The 16625-nt window shown below is 40.5% G+C and overlaps 1 protein-coding gene across 1 annotated transcript in view; it reads right to left on the bottom strand.

Moving 5' to 3' along the window:
- Nucleotides 1-1826: 1826 nt before the first annotated feature.
- The window catches only part of LOC311526465 (uncharacterized protein), a 257232-nt gene continuing 242433 nt past the window's right edge, over nt 1827-16625 (bottom strand). Inside the window, exon 8 of the mRNA XM_084639542.1 lies at nt 1827-2270. The gene's annotated coding sequence lies outside the window, so the exon portion shown is untranslated. The remainder of the gene's footprint in view (nt 2271-16625) is intronic.

The following is a 16625-nucleotide window of genomic DNA, read 5'->3' as shown; positions in this document are numbered from 1 at the left end:
AAAGAAATCTGATGAGGTTCAATAAGGATAAGTGCAGGGTCCTGCACTTAGGACGGAAGAACCCAATGCACAGCTACAGACTAGGGACCGAATGGCTAGGCAGCAGTTCTGCGGAAAAGGACCTAGGGGTGACAGTGGACGAGAAGCTGGATATGAGTCAGCAGTGTGCCCTTGTTGCCAAGAAGGCCAATGGCATTTTGGGATGTATAAGTAGGGGCATAGCCAGCAGATCGAGGGACGTGATCGTCCCCCTCTATTCGACATTGGTGAGGCCTCATCTGGAGTACTGTGTCCAGTTTTGGGCCCCACACTACAAGAAGGATGTGGATAAATTGGAGAGAGTCCAGCGAAGGGCAACAAAAATGATTAGGGGTCTGGAACACATGACTTATGAGGAGAGGCTGAGGGAACTGGGATTGTTTAGTCTGCAGAAGAGAAGAATGAGGGGGGATTTGATAGCTGCTTTCAACTACCTGAAAGGTGGTTCCATAGAGGATGGTTCTAGACTATTCTCAGTGGTAGAAGAGGACAGGACAAGGAGTAATGGTCTCAAGTTGCAGTGGGGGAGGTTTAGGTTGGATATTAGGAAAAACTTTTTCACTAGGAGGGTGGTGAAATACTGGAATGCGTTACCTAGGGAGGTGGTAGAATCTCCTTCCTTAGAAGTTTTTAAGGTCAGGCTTGACAAAGCCCTGGTTGGGATGATTTAATTGGGGATTGGTCCTGCTTTGAGCAGGGGGTTGGACTAGATGACCTCCTGAGGTCCCTTCCAACCCTGATATTCTATGATTCTATGATCTTTGCAGGGTTTATGAAATGATCTATACCTCTCAGCAGTGGTGTGCAAATTGTTAACTCTGTGACACACTAAGAGCGAACGCTGCTTATTGTAGGGCTTACTAATGGGAAGAGTTTTATTGAAATCTATAGAACTACAGTACTGCCAACGTCGACAGATCAAAAGTCATGAGTCAGGCTCCCAAAATCACCAGATTAACTTTAAAATCATGGTATTTAAAAACAAACAAATAAATAAAGGTGAGGTTCTTTCTTTGTTTGCCTACTGGTTTCTGAGCTTTTAGGGTGCATTCACATCCTATTTTCAAGCTTTTCTCCACAAGCAGAAGAGCTAGAAATGTACTTTCTTTTTTAAAATCAAAGCTGAAGGCAGGTTTATACTTTGTGCCTACTGTACCCTCAGTTATTAAATATTAGTAATAGATGTGTAAGTATTATAAAACCTCAATTAAAATGTAATAGTTGAGGCCCCAGTCCAGCAAAACATTTAAGCATATGCTTAACTTTACATGTGCACTTAGTCTCATTGAAATCAATGGACCTACTTGTGCTTAAACTTAAGCACATGCTTAACTGTTTTGTTGGTTCAGGGCTTTAATTTCTTCTGTCAATGCACAGGATCTTTCAAACCACATCAAGCTCTTCATTTACCAGGAAGTACATTCTTCTCATTCTTTAGCACAATGTAAAAATGTTGTGGGTTTTTTTTTTATCCTACCAGTCGTGTGCCTAGCATCGCTATAGATAGCGGCAGTGTTGGTATAGACCACTTTTAATAAACACAATCAGCTCAGACTTTGAACTTTTTAATCTTTTCCTGTGTGCCACAGAGTGGAATAACTAAAGCTTATCAGTTTATGCATGTGCCTAACTCTTCAATGCATATATAAGTTTAAATCTCATTACATTATAACATACTGCTTTAAACTATGGAGACATTTTAAGAGTATGCTACACATTTTTATCAAATAGGGAGACTTAACTTTTTTTTTTCTTCTACAGAAAGCCAGCAAAATCCTGCATGTTAATACGTCAAGAAAATAAACTTGTGTAAAGATTTGCCTACCCAAAGTACAGTATAATTTAAATGTAAATCCCTTAGAAACCCAAAGCACTGTGTTTATAATATGAGAACAGCGGGCAGTCATGCCCTTGACTGGAGGGCATGTCATCGAGTCCTCTCCTTCGCTGCAAAACCATCAGGCTGGCAGTAGTGACAGATGAACAGCTTACCATTAATTTCTCTTCTTTCATGCCTTCAATCCAAATGGTGCATATTCTCCACAGGGAGGCATCAAGGTCTTTGCCTTTATTTCTCTTGCATACTCACACTGACTTATAAATCAAGTGCAGATAAGAAGAGAGGGCAAATATCAATCTTTTTTTTCCTGGCCAGTGCCCACTGGCACACTACTGAGCTTTGAGTGAAAGGTTCTTCAAATCTTCATGTGATTCATAGGCAAGGGAGCTCTCTGTGAGGCCAAAACAACAAAAGAAATTTGAGAGATAGGATTTGTATATCTGGGCTTATAAATTAGAAGCTTTCCCTCTGCAATGTTTAAATATGAGTTACAAAAAATGTGTATCTAAGTTGTTATTACTTTATTAAACAATTCTTCCTGGAATATAAAATAGGCAGTATTCCTTAGCAGATGGCAGCAGAGCAGCTATAATCAGAATGGTTTATATTCTCAATATTGCTTCTCTTATTTGGGGCATCTCTGTTCTTTGCTACTAAATTAATTCAATCCTTTAAAACAGATCTACTTTTGCAATTATTTTGCTGGATTGATGGCAAGTTTATGTTTTCCTGTCAAAATATGAGAACATATTTTAAATTATAACATGTAGGGTGAGATCCTCACAGCACAGCTCCAGCAATTGAAATGGAGCGGTGCTGATTTCATGTAGCTGGGGAATCTGGCCCAGAGTTTAAGCATAGTAGGTAGTATCTTACTAGTGATCGGCTAGATCGTTGTTTTTTCTCCCCCTACTGAAGATTTCAAAGTTGAAAGAGTTATTCAGATTATTATTGAAAAAGATGCTGCATTTAAAAAAAATTAAATTCACAAAATCATTAGTCTTCAAATGTTATTTGGCTGGCACTGTACTGACTAATGCTGTCGTCAACCTGCCAATTGCAGTGAGGATACTTTGGTCTTCCTTTGCCAGGATTTTTTTTTTTTAAGTGCCTCTCTAGAAGAATGTTCTCTTCAGTTACAATAAATTGATCTTGCATTTGAAACATATATTAAATCATTGATGGGGATGATGCACCATTATTACATGTCAGACAAAAATCTATATGATGAGAGTTGTTGACACAGGAGAATATTATTTTCCAGCTAAGCAAGAGGTGTTAATGCTGCTAAATGGCTGCAAATGTTGATGTTAGAGGCTGCCTGCTGGCCATTTGCAGGTGACACATCTGGGGATTCAGGGCTATTTCATTTTCTAGACTTTTTTAAGGCTTCAGGCCCTATTCATAAATTACAGCTGATGACAACAGTGGAAGCTAACAGTGGCAAAATTAGGCCCACAGGCAAAATAATTATATATACAGCCTTTAGCAGTGAGGGAAAAAGCCATCAATCAGACCCCAATTATTCACTAGTTAATCAGCTCTGCCCTTCCTTTATTGAAGGGTTACAGTGTAATTAAGTTGGCAGCATCCTTTTAATTCATCAAACATACAACACATGGTGGTGTTTGCTGCAATCAGGGGACAGCACCTTTGTGTGTCTGACCCCTAGCACTGTTGTAGGAGATGAGGAAAACTTCAGAGGTAAGAGAGAATATTTATGCGAAGGCACGGTAGAGTGTGCATGGAGTTTGCAGCAGTCTGCACCTTGCAGTTGTTTTTAACTCAGAGCTGTGTGTCTGAAAAATGTAGACAGAGCATGCAATGAAATTGCAGCACTCCCTAGAATGTGTGTGAGTGAGAGATCTCTAACACACATGCTCACCAAAACAACCATCAGAGGAGTGAAGTTTTGGAATAGCCTTCCAAGGAAAGCAGTGGGGGCAAAAGATCTATCTGGATTTAAGATTAAACTCGATAAGTTTATGGAGGAGATGGTATGATGGGATAACATGATTTTGGTAATTAAATATTCATGGTAAATAGGCCCAATGGCCTGTGATGGGATATTACATGGGGTGGGATCTGAGTTACCCAGGAAAGAATTTTCTGTAGTTTATAATTTAGTTTGTAATTTTCTGAATTTTGCCCATATGCTCAGGGTTTAGCTGCTCACCATATCTGGGGTCGGGAAGGAATTTTCCTCCAGGGCAGATTGGAAAAGGCCCTGGAGGTTTTTCACCTTCCTCTGTAGCATGGGGCACGGGGCACTTGCTGGAGGATTCTCCGCTCCTTGAAGTCTTTAAACTACGATTTGAGGACTTCAATAGCACAGATATAGGTGTGAGGTTTTTTGCAGGAGTGGTGGGTGAAATTCTGTGGCCTGCGTTGTGCAGGAGGTCAGACTAGATGATCATAATGGTCCCTTCTGACCTAAATATCTATGACTCTATGAATAGTCATCCCTGAAAACCTGTTAGTTTTGTCTTCTCTTTAGCTACCTCAGAATGATGTAGAGATTCTGTAAATTTCTCATTAGTTACCAAAATAACTTGCCTAGCACTGCAACTCCAGCTCATATTCCCACCAGGCTCAGCATCGCTGATTCCTCCAGGAATCCTCAAAGAGCTCACCCATGGGTTGCCTTATACCTAAGCCAAAATATTATGAGGAGCCGCAGGAAGCTGTTCTGCTCCTGCCTTTGCTCCCACCGCAGCATAACTTCAAGTGCCCTACCATACTCTGGGATTTGGAGTATGCAAAGTCCCCTGCACACAAACATTAGATCTTGGTGCCTGCCTGGGATTTTAAGTAGTACTGAAAACATGAGTCCTATTAAAAGTCATTGGGACTTGTGTTTTTAACTCACTTAGGCTCTTCTGAAAATCCCACACTTTGGCTCGTTGAAACTCCCAATCTTCACCACTGTGTATTCAAACCTGAATTCCCTGCTTAGGAAAACCTTTCATTCTACAGGGCTGCTAAGAATGAGGGGGAAAGAGATCAGCTGCTCATCCAGTAATCTGCTTCATTTGTCCTAATAGATTAAGAGCTATATTCATGACTGTGTTCAAATGTAGAGACCAGTGTGGAAGTTCTTCCTGCAGACAGCCCAGATTCCATTTTATAGTAATCTCTCTTATCACCCTGATGCTGAGCACACTGGATATTGCTATCATTTTCTTTGTTGTTACAACACAGTTGTTCAAACTGCAGTACACCCATTGATGGTGTATGGCACACTTGGACAGATCCTCAACTGGTGTCAAATGCTTATCTCTACTACCGTCAATGAAGCCACTGGTCATTTTGTACCAGCTGAGGATCTGGACTCTTTGATGGGATATGACTTTAATAGAAATTATATCCTTGCTCACTAAACACTCAGCAACATAAAATTAGTATTTAAGCATTTTTTTTTCTCATTCATCTACAGGTACCGTTTACTCTTTGTTTTTCATTACAGAAAGTTTTGGAGTGCAATTTAGATCCTGTACTATCTCAATGTCAGTAAGCTTAATTTTTTGAAAAAGCAAAAGCATGCCATATTGCAATCAGTCTAAGTCATAACTCAAGACAACACAATCGTGTCTTAGTATAACTTTATACAATGAGAGTGTATCAGTTATTATTGAGGGTCATTGCATTCCATCTGTCAGTGTTATGTTATTGAATAGTTTCAACTAATAGTTTGTGCTGATTATAATAAGGTATGTTTAAAAACTGCCAGTCTATTAATACCCTTCAGAACTGCACTGAAATTATGTAGATGCATTGGTAAACAAGAGAAAGCAGCATGAACTGCAGTGAAGCAAAATTCCTGGTAGAAACTTGCAGGATATCCTTCTATGTGTATAAATGAAGACTTTCACCAATGTAATTTATTTTATGTGTGCATAGGGTCTGCATTTAAGAGTTACTTAAAGAGCTATTCTGCATGATAGGCATGTTTAGCTATGGCTGCAAACCCTACTTCCATTTCTTGATACAAAAAATACAGCAATTTTCTCCCAGCTAACACTACTACAGTGAGGGTGGAAACAACTGAAGTTCCAGTTATGAACAGTTGCAGCTGAGCAAATAGTGAATTTTTCAAAATATTCATTCAAATTTTAAATAATTATTATTCAAATGTATTCATAAGGTTTATATTTACTTTCTGAATTTGTATATTAAAATTCACTGAAACAAAACATTTAAAAAAAATCCATACTTGACAGTTTTCATTAATGATACATATAGGTCAGATTCACGAAGGGACTTAAGTGCCTAAACCCAACATTTAGGTGCCCTGGCATTCACAAAACCCCTGCTCAGCCACTGCCTAAGTTTCCTAAGCCCCTACATTTTTGCTGTATAAATCCTGTAGGCACCTAAGTTTCTGGCTACTGGGCCCATGCACTGCTGCCTCAGACCAGTGCCCAGATGCCTCATCTCTTGCCAAAGCCTCAGTGGGATTCTCAAATTAGGCATTGCCCCATCTATCTTGTCTGTTGGGCCTGAGCTGTTAGGTGTGAATTAGGATCCATTAGAACTGCGCCCTGCATCTGTATAGTCTCATAAATACTTAGTTTGAAAAAGGACTAAGTCAAAGTGCACTAATGAACTGTTAATGCACACCAGCAGGGTCCACATGGACAGTTAGTGTGTAGCAGGCTAGTGAGTGTGGATTCATATCCCAGATTGCCACAAACTAAATGTTTGTGTGGACAAGTCCTTATTTTTCTCAGTTGGATGTTTCATGTGTGTGGAGGCCAATGCTAATAGAACCCTACATAGGATTGGGCTTATGTATGCTTGCTTTAGTAGATATGAGGTTGATACAGTATAATTAGAGGTAGGCAGCTGAGGGGACCAGGGCATAGGCGTTCTGGCCTACCAGTCACATTTGGGCTGGGGTCTGCCTGGGACAGTAGTCACTGAGCAGGTGTTGGAGGAATTGCAAGAGCCAAGTTCAATAAGCAAGAGTCAAGGTCAGAGTCAGGCTGAGGTCAGAGACCAGAGGGAGTACGAGGCTGGAATCAGGAGGCATAAATAAGGGTCAGAGTCAGGCCAGAGACTGAGACTGGAAATCAGAGATAGTACCAGGTCAGAGTCAGCTGGGATCAGAGACCGGAGAAGAGACAAGGCAAAGTCTGGAGACACAACCAGCCAAATTCTGTATGGCTGCCTAAACATACCAGGGTTAAATAGGGTGGTTGGCCAATCAGAGGACCACAGGACACTGACCCACCCAAGGGAGCTAGTGTTACTTCCTGCAGCACCTACTCTCCACAGTGTTCCCTAGCTGTGGCTTTGCAAGAACTCCCAGTAGCACTGTGGGAACGTCAGCTGTCCCAGGCTCTTCAGACCCAGGTTCTAATCAAGGTACCCTTACAGCAGCTACCTTAAAAGCATTCAGTAATATTCACTCAAATAAATAAATAAACCCTGAATACATTTCAGCTATCCAGTATCTAGAAAATGAGTTAGTAGTTGGACTGAAACCTGAGTCGGAGAACAAATCTATACCAGGTGACCTATATATTCAATCAAAACTAACCAATGCAGCTTGGATTTTCAAAATTAATTATTAGCAATGAACCGCTTGTGAAGAAACTTCAGACCTAAATTATTCAGTGTGTAAGTCTGAATAACGAATAAATCTGAGAAAGTCGTAAGTTGCACATGGACAATTTACAAAGGGGGGGGAAGGCTAATTTAGCAGAATGAATTATTCACTCTGTTCTGATTAGCATATGTTTCATTTTTAACTAGGTGAGAGGTGGCACTCTGAGCATGGAGACATTTCCACAGAGCAAAGGTTATTACTTGTCAATCCAGTGCTGTAGGCAACATTATACGGACATTTTGGAAAAGTAGAATATCAGGAAATCTATAATAGGAATAAGTGCTATAAAAGGATGTATAGAATAGATGTATAGATAGCTATTTAGGGTTGAACACTGTGTGTGGATCTATAATTAATATGAAATGCTCTCTATGTAAACTCACAAAGGAATCCTAAATCTAACAGCCACATTGCTTGTATATAATATAGCAACTTGGCTGTTAGGGTTCTTCTTTGCATTTACATGGAGATGGATAAACCATGTCATTGTAATCCAGACAAAGCAATTAAGGAAAGGACCAAGCTACACCTCCAACCTCATTTGTTTACACAGTGCCTTTTCAGATCTTGCTGTATCTTTACATTTAATTATGAGGATGGAATTAACATCTTGCCACTATATCTTTTCTCTAGCTTCTACTGTTTACTCTTCATTTGTGTTTAAACTGCACTTTTTTCTGTAATGTTACATGCACTAATGTATTTATGTTACTGCTTATATTCTTAAACCAAATTTTAAACACTGCTATCCCACTAAGACTGTGTAAATAGTTTCACTTTGACTTATGTTTAAATAGCACTCTTTTCTCTAATCTTAGGTAAGCACAGTGGTTGCAATTATGCCTCTGTTGCATTCAATGCACTGGAAAAAAGTAGTATAAATCTCCTCTTTGACCACAAGGAGATGTAAAACTTAGAGAAACAAGAGTGCTATGGAGCCTCAAAGAGCCCTTGTAGTTTCGTGTGCATTCCTGTGCTGCTGCAGATATGAGCAAAGCGGAAAAAAGAAAACCTGGACACAAGGAAAGGGGCTGTGACCAGAGCTGAAAGCAACATGCATGTTCCTTTCCAAGGGTGCACATCCTAGATGCGTGTGACCATTGCCTACTCTATGTTAAAGTAAAGCCAAGTAGTTTTACTATACCTTAGTTGAAAGAATGTATAGTATACTTGCTCCATAAAAAGCGAGGGCAGACCCACACAGGAAGATACAGAGTCTTGGTGTTCAGGTTCACAGGAGGAAAAAAAAAAAAGACTGAGGCATAACAACCCATAAGAGGCCCAAAGAAGAGTAAACACATGCTGCCTGACCACATTATTGCTCTCATCTGACTTGATATCCTGGGCTCAAGATAGGTAATATACCATTCTTGGCCACCCCTCCTCACCCTTGCCCAGTCATCACTTCTCAATCTCTGTGCCATACCTTGTGCCCATGTAATGCCCTAGGATGGCACAACACTCTTCAAATAGAAGTGTTCCTTTCCAATGGTACCGCACTCCCAGTTGCAGATGGGGGCATGGCACTGTGCTGGCTGTCAAATTTTGCCACAGTTATCATGGACACTTTGGGTTCACATGGTCAGTTGTTTACATCGCACTATAGTAGAGGTTGTGCTGCATCCTCCTCAATGTCTGTCTTTGAGAGTTTCTTTAAAAGATATAAAATGCTTGAAAAGAGAGTGCATTGTGTGTGTGTGCGTGGGGGAGATGGGATTAGCTGCACTCAATTGAAAGAGCCTTTAACATCATGCAGGGTGTGCGTCCCCCAACCATCCTGGTTCAGCACTGCTATCTGCTGTGGAGGGGAGCTGATAATGACTCCACCCCTCTATCTCCTTTCTGGATTCTAATGACACCACTGGCCTTACTTCCTTGTGTTCAGGAAGTCTGAGGGCTGTGGCTGACCCAGGCACAGCAGTGCCAGAGGTGAGAGAGGCTTCTTGTGTCCTTTCTCATTACATCTATACAAGGCCAGCTATGCTCTGGCTATGTATGTCTAGAGCTATGTGAAACTCAATGTTGTTGTGGTCTAGTGGTTTAGATTTTGGTCCGTTCACAAGTCCTAAATTTTGGGTTGATACCCCAAAAGTTATGCCTGATTTGGGGTAAAAATCAGAGGTTTTTTGTACCATTTCAAACAAAGGCCTAAATCACTTTCTAGAATCTATGGAAAGGGAAGAGAACCAAAATTCACCTGAGGCTTTCCAGTCACCAGTGAACTTGGTCAATGTTTTTCACAAGACCTGAAATGAGGTAACCTTCATTCTGGCCCTTTTTGCACAGCTCTAGTAACCACATTGCTTTCTGTCCTGCTTAGTTTTTTTTTTTTTTGCCAGGCCCATCTAATTCTTGATCTGTGTTTCCAAATGCTGATACTCTACTCCTTATTTCTTAGGAGAGAATGAAACACCTGCAATTCAGTATTCCTGAGACGTCCACAAAAGCAACCAGTTTGGGCATGCAAAGGACATTTGGTCAGGAAAGCGATTTCATTTCTAGTGGGCTATGGTAAACCGCAAAGAAAATATTTTTTAGAACTAAGATAAATACGATGATGGTGTCCTATAAAATAAGCAAAACCTGCACAGATCTAAGTAGGATGCTACTTTGGGATTCTCTCAAAATAGGGAAACAGTCACTGGTAACCATTATCTGGTAACCTGTAACACAGACAAGCTGTGAGTGTCCGAATGAAAGCATAGAACATATGGAAAGGAACATAGAACTTTTGCCCATGCTGCCTCCTAATTCTGAGGAAAATCTCCCTCTGAGAGCTCATAGACCCACTACCTTAACCTCTTTTAAAGCGTACCTCTGTCAGTGAGCAAAGACATTGGCTTTTCTGCTAAACTGTTACTTTTATTGTGACTACATCCCCCAACCCTCACCTACAGCCTCATTTATCTGTTTTGTCCACTTGTTGCAACTTGACTCCTATTTTGTGATCCTTAGGGGCAGAAACTGTCTTTGTTTTTTGTACATTGTTTTGCACAATGGAGCCATGATTCTTGTTTGGGGTTGTTAGGCAATACTGTACTAATGATACTGGATTAAGTGTTAGGTCAGCACTGGTTAGGAGTATCACTGGAACACCACTTTTAGCCCTTTGGAGAAGGGCACACTGCATTGCTTTCCTGATTAACCAGAACAGAGTCATGTTTGTGATGAGGCTGTCAGAAATGTTGAGTAAAATTTTTTTCCAGTGATACAACTACAACTGGAGTATGGAGAGATGTAAGATACAAAACAGAGGGGAAAAACAACTGGCATTGAAGTGTTGGATGAAAACTCTGACACTGTCATTCTTGTCTGACTTTAACTTATGCCTCTTTATTCCACCTAGAACATAGAGCCAACCATGGCACTCCATCTTTAGCAGTCTCTTGTTGCAGTCAGTTTCTTCCCTTGTCATTTTGCAGACTTTCAGTTATGCTTCTGTTGTACATTTCCATGTTGGTCTTGCTCTGCCTTATTGCCTCTTGCCCTGAGGATTCCAGTCCAATGTCTGTCTTGTTATGTTATTTGGGTCTTTCCTCCAAGTGTGTCCTAGTCATCTCCTTTTTTGTTCCACAATTTCTGTCTTACTGGTTTATTTTGTCCTCTTCCAAAGTTCTTCATTTGTGACATTATTTCAGGACATCTGATGTTTAAGGATTTGTCCAAGGCAGCTGTTATGAAGACTCAGAGTTTAGATAGTAAGGTCTTATTAAGTCTCCAAGTTTCAGCACCTTTTAGTAAGAAAGAATTTACAAGGTTGTCAAATAGTCAAAGTTTAGTTTGGAGGGCAAGGTTTCTGTTTCTCCCAATCTAATTCAGGGTTATGAAAGCATGTCAGTCTTTTGCTATTCTGGCTTTAATGTCTTCATCTATTCCAGCTGTTTTGCTTACAGTGCTGCCAAGATACGTGAGGAGTCGGACCTCTTCCGTGTCAGTCCCAGAAAGTGTTATTAGTGTTTCCTGTTGTGTGTTAATTTCATGGCTTTAGTTTTCTGGATGTTGATTTTCAGCTCTACTAACTGTACATAAGCCTGAAGATCATTTGTTTTGGCTTGCATGTCTCTGGGGGGTATGGGGCAGCAGGTTGATGTTGTCTGCAAAGTCAAGATCATTTAAGTTCTGTGTGAAAGTCCATTGTATACCCGTTGGTTGTTCTGTGACCTCTCTCATTACCCAATCCACTACCTATAGAAAGATCATGGGTGACATAAGCGATCTTTGTCTGATGCCTATAGTAACCTTGAATGGCTTAGTCAGTTTGAGGTTATGAATTACTTGGCATGTCATATTTTCACAGAAGCTCTGAATGATCACAAATTTCTGAGGGATTCCATAGTGACAGAGCAACTTCAGTAGACTGTTCTACCCCCCCTGTCCAAGGATTTTTGGAAATCTATTAAGTTCATGTAGAGCGGTGAACCTGCCATTCAGTCGACAGTTCTATGATGATATGTAGGGTTATTTGATCTGTGCATGATTTCTCCTGTTTCAACCGTGCCTGTCTCTTGTTGTAACCTTTATCCATGGACTGTGCCTTAATGTGGTGGCAAGGCTTGTGTGCCCACCTGGCCCTGAATGCTATGCTGAGAGGAGTATTACTCCTGGAAGGGTCACCTTGGCCAGACAGGTTGAAGGTAGTCTATCAGTCCTCCATACTTTGTTCCCCATACTTTGAAGCCACTATATGAGTAGTTGGAGGATGGTGGAATGGAATGAAGAGGGGAAACTATTAAGAGAAATAGATGGGAGAAGGAAAACTATGGAGGAAAAGACATGAAGGGCAAGTTGCCAGTTTTGGAGAGGAATAAATACATGATGAAGGAAGCGTTAAGGAAAGAACAGAGGTCCTTGAAGAGAAAAGACAGGGAATATCCATGGCAGCAGTGGCACTGGAATACTTTTTAGAGTGAGCTGCTGCACCCCCCCGGTTGGGAGTAGGCTAATGACCCACTCCTGTAAAAAAACAAAAAACAAAGCCATCCCAGATACCTATACTGCTGCTCAGCTTAAATTCCATTCAACTCAATTTAATTAGACCTAGAAGAGAGAAGACAACACAGAGTGGCCAAACCATTAAGGAAGCTCCTCCTCTGATGAATTCACTCTCTCCTAAATCCACAACCAAAACTGGATGCAGCACTTACAGCAGTCCCAAATTTGTAAGTCAATAGATTGGGGTGGCCATTCCCAGGGTAAATACCCTCGCATATTTCAGATGAAGTGAGTTTGCACTTGAATGACTAGGCCTGCTGTTGCAAAGAGAATAAAAAGTAATCAATAATGGAAAGCAGCATAGCTCAATGCCTTTATTCTGTAGGTCACGTTACTCATATAAGGTACGTAAGACAATGAGAGATAATGAAATGTAACAGAGCTTAAGTGGGTGCCTTTATTCTTTTGTTGTATGTCACTTTGTTAATTGATATTATAGCGATGCTTTTCTTTCTAGCTTTTTCTCTCTTTTTTTTTCTTTCTATTGATGAGGAAGAAATATCTATTGACGCTAATTTGACCTGCATTGAGTAGCATCAGACTGGTTCTCTCCTGCTGTAAGTTGGAACCGGATTGACAGTGAGAGATGACTGATACAGGCAAATGGTTTTGCATCACAGGAGATACATAGAGGTATATAATCGTACCCAAGGTCAAACATTAGAAAAAGGGTGGGCATTTGGGGCAATGTGAGCAATGCTGTCAGACATTGAAATCTCAGCAGGAGAGTCAGCTCCATTAAACCTGAATACACAATTACTTTCAGCCTGCTACTTTCTGTGCATGTATAACTAGTTTGTTCATCTCGGTGCCCCCCCCCCCGTTACTCAGAAAAGGTTAGGCTTGAATATTTTGAGGGAATGGTTGTGATGGTTCTTTCATTTGGCGTTTATTTATGTGATGTGATGAGTTTTGAAATGTGTATATTGGTGATTAATTTTAATTAATCTGGTTTTAAAAAAAAGACTTAGTACTTGGGCAGGACAAGTATTTCTGCATTATCCAGCAGCATCGTTCGTCCCCCAAAAATATATGCATTTAGTCACCAGAAAATAAATGCCAGGGACATATGTTAAACAGCACTGTTGGAGACTATAATGGAGAAATAAAAAGAATAGAAAATAACGAGGCGAGGAAATAATGAAAGATCAGTGAGGAAAACACTTGTTAAATGAACAGGGGAAAAAATAGAGGGGAAGGATGACAAGCAGGGCTCTCATGGGCACAGACCGCAATATGGCTTGTTCTGCCTCTCTCTCTCTCCACACTACATTGCCAGAAAAGTCCAAGACAGGGAGCATCTGGGCAACGGCCCCAGCCCTCCGAGCAGCAGAAGAGTCTGGGAGGAAAGGAAGAAGTCCCCAGAGATTTACAGGAGGCTTGGGACGGGGGAGGAGGGAGTGGTGTGCAGGCTTGGCTGACACCATTGTCACAATGCGGGAGAGGGAACAGAGCTGACTGAGCTTCTGGGCTCTCACTGCTCCTGCCTCCCTTATCCCCGCATATGAAAATGCTGATGGGCAGTCTGCTAGCCCTCTCCCTGCTCCTGCCTCGGTTATCCAAATATTATTGTTTATTCCTTGTGGCCAGCTCTTTGGAAAAGGAGTCTGGACTCTGCTCCTTGGAAAGAGAGAGAGGAGCAAGGACCCCAGAGCTGCTAGTAAAGAAGCAGCAGTGAGGGCCTTCTGGGGCCATGGGGCAACAGGAGGAGCAGAGCCTGCAGGTAGGCACAGACTGTACTAGTTGAATTGCAGGGTAAGAGGGAACATGACTTGAATTAGAGGCAGCATGGGCAGGGGCCACCCATACGCTCAAATCCTCCTCCTCCTGGTTGTCCCAAAAGAAGCCGAAACATGGACCTTAAGCAAGTGTTTAAGGAGATGGGCAGTCCCATTACCCAATGGAAGTATTTACATAGTTAGAATTAAGCACATGCTTAAGTCCTTAGGTCGATTGGGACCTGAAGATTGGTAAGTCTCTTGTATGGTATGTTGGTACTTTTATTTCCAGTGTCAGAGAAAAACAGGAAATGACAAGCAGTCTCTGATAGTTATATTATGAATAGGTAAACAAATGGTGTGGTTTGGTTTGAGTTTTAAATTTGGGAGGTTTCTGATTATTTCTAACTGATTTGCCCATCTTACAAATATGTCCAATCAGCTTGGTGCAGCTAAATCTTTAATGTCACTCACCAGTACCTTGTGTCAAAAGGAGACACAATGCAGTTAGAATCAATTTGACTGAATCAATGAAAAGAATCTAGGCAGGTGAAAAGCAGGTGCCTACAAAATTCACCTGATCTGCTTAGGTTTGATACACCCTATGCAATCCTGGTGTTATCTCCATTTGGTTTTAGTATTATACATGTTTATAAGAAAAATGATGAATTCGGTCAGAAGAAAAATGTTAAATGAATTAAAGGAATCTCCACATTCCACATTTTTTCCATGGCCATTTTTTTGTGTTTTTTGTTTCCCACATTGTGTTCCATATTTGGGCCTCAATGAGTTGAGAAAATGAGGTCATTCCACTTGGCTTTGTGGTGTTTTCATTTGTTTTCATTTTAAATAAAGATATGACGAGTCACACCATGGCAGCATAAGAATTACACTACAGATGCGTTAAAACTTATATGAGCACCAGCTCCCATGGTAGGGATAACTATCTGTAAAACAATCCCAGCAATACAGTCAATAAGGGGGAAAAACCCCACACTTTTCTTCTTTCCGAATATGATGGTTTTTTCCTATGTGAGGAGTAACCAAACTTCAGCTAAAACTTTAGAGTCCAGATAGCTCACACGAACATATTTAAGGCCAAGAATTTCTAGAGAGTGGGCAGTGTTGCCCTTTAAATCTTGCCATTTACTGAATTATCACAAAGAATGTTTATGCTAAAAGAAGAAACTGCATTTATTGTGTTCACTTGGCCATCTCCCCTGTATTTTGTGAATTAATCCATCTCTGCTGGAACTATTTACACCATTCCAAACTCCTGAGCAGCTTCAGAGAAGAATCATTTAAAAAATCATTTTGTCTAAGAAATGTTACCATCATTCCTCTGAATATGGAGGTTTTTTTCCCGGAATAGTGGCGCCAGGTGCCAGACACACAATAGGTAATCCTAGAACAATGACAAGTTTAATATTTAATATTTTACCATCAGGATTAAAAACATGAGCTAAATTGGGGAAAATTTTAGAGGAATTTTGAATTTGTTAATTTGTGTCTCTCTGAGGCCTGCATATTTGGACTCACCAGGGGAGGGATACATAAAGTTGTTCCGTTAATTAATAAAAACAAAAACATACTCTAAAACTTTTCTCAAACAGCAATTTTGTAACATAAGTGAAATGTAAAAACATGTGGGTATGATCTGATAGTAAACTGGTAATGTTTGGGATGCAACCATCCCAAACTCATAGATTTAAACTGTGACTTCGCCTTTGCACCATCCAATACACCACCCATCCACCCACACTGTTTAAAATAATGGTGATATCCATGTACAGAAACATGTTACTCATTGCATTTATCATGCACCTTTGATAGGTCAGTGGGCACATGGCAAGGCTAGCTTCCCCCAGAATATCTAGCTTTCGTAATCTCTAAATAGCTTTCAAGCAGCAAATATTTATTAAAAATAATTGGCAACAAAAATATTTACTACTTGCCTCCCTCCCCAAGTTACTGCTGTGAGATACAGGGTAGGCAGTATGCACTCCTGGACTTGTGTTAAATTTTAGCAACATTCATGGCTAGAAAAAACAATTTGTTCCAATGGAAAGATGGGAAAATCCCTTGCCAGTTCAAAGACATTTGTTTCTGCCTTTATAGATCTTGAGACATTGCACTTTAAAAATACCCTCAACTTTGGCATTTATAAAAAGCCATTTATAGATTTCTAAACTGTATTAGTTATAATTTTCTCTCCCTTCAGGGGCAGCACGGTTGGACTTGAGGTTCTGCTGCAACTTGGCTTTATAGTTTGAAAGATACAGATCATACTTTTTTTGCGTGGAGAAATTATAAAAACATTTATAAAAATAAATTTTCTGTACAGTATATAGCCTGACTAAAGTTAATGGCAAAAGAGGTGTATATAAAAGTTTCTGGGAGATCAGCATAGTTAATTTCTGTCGTT

Source organism: Lepidochelys olivacea (genome assembly GCF_965140295.1).
Source record: "Lepidochelys olivacea isolate rLepOli2 genome assembly, chromosome: 9".
Taxonomy (NCBI): Eukaryota; Metazoa; Chordata; order Testudines; family Cheloniidae; genus Lepidochelys; species Lepidochelys olivacea.
Note: the sequence above shows the minus strand (reverse complement) of the source record. Positions and strands in the feature narration are given on the sequence as shown.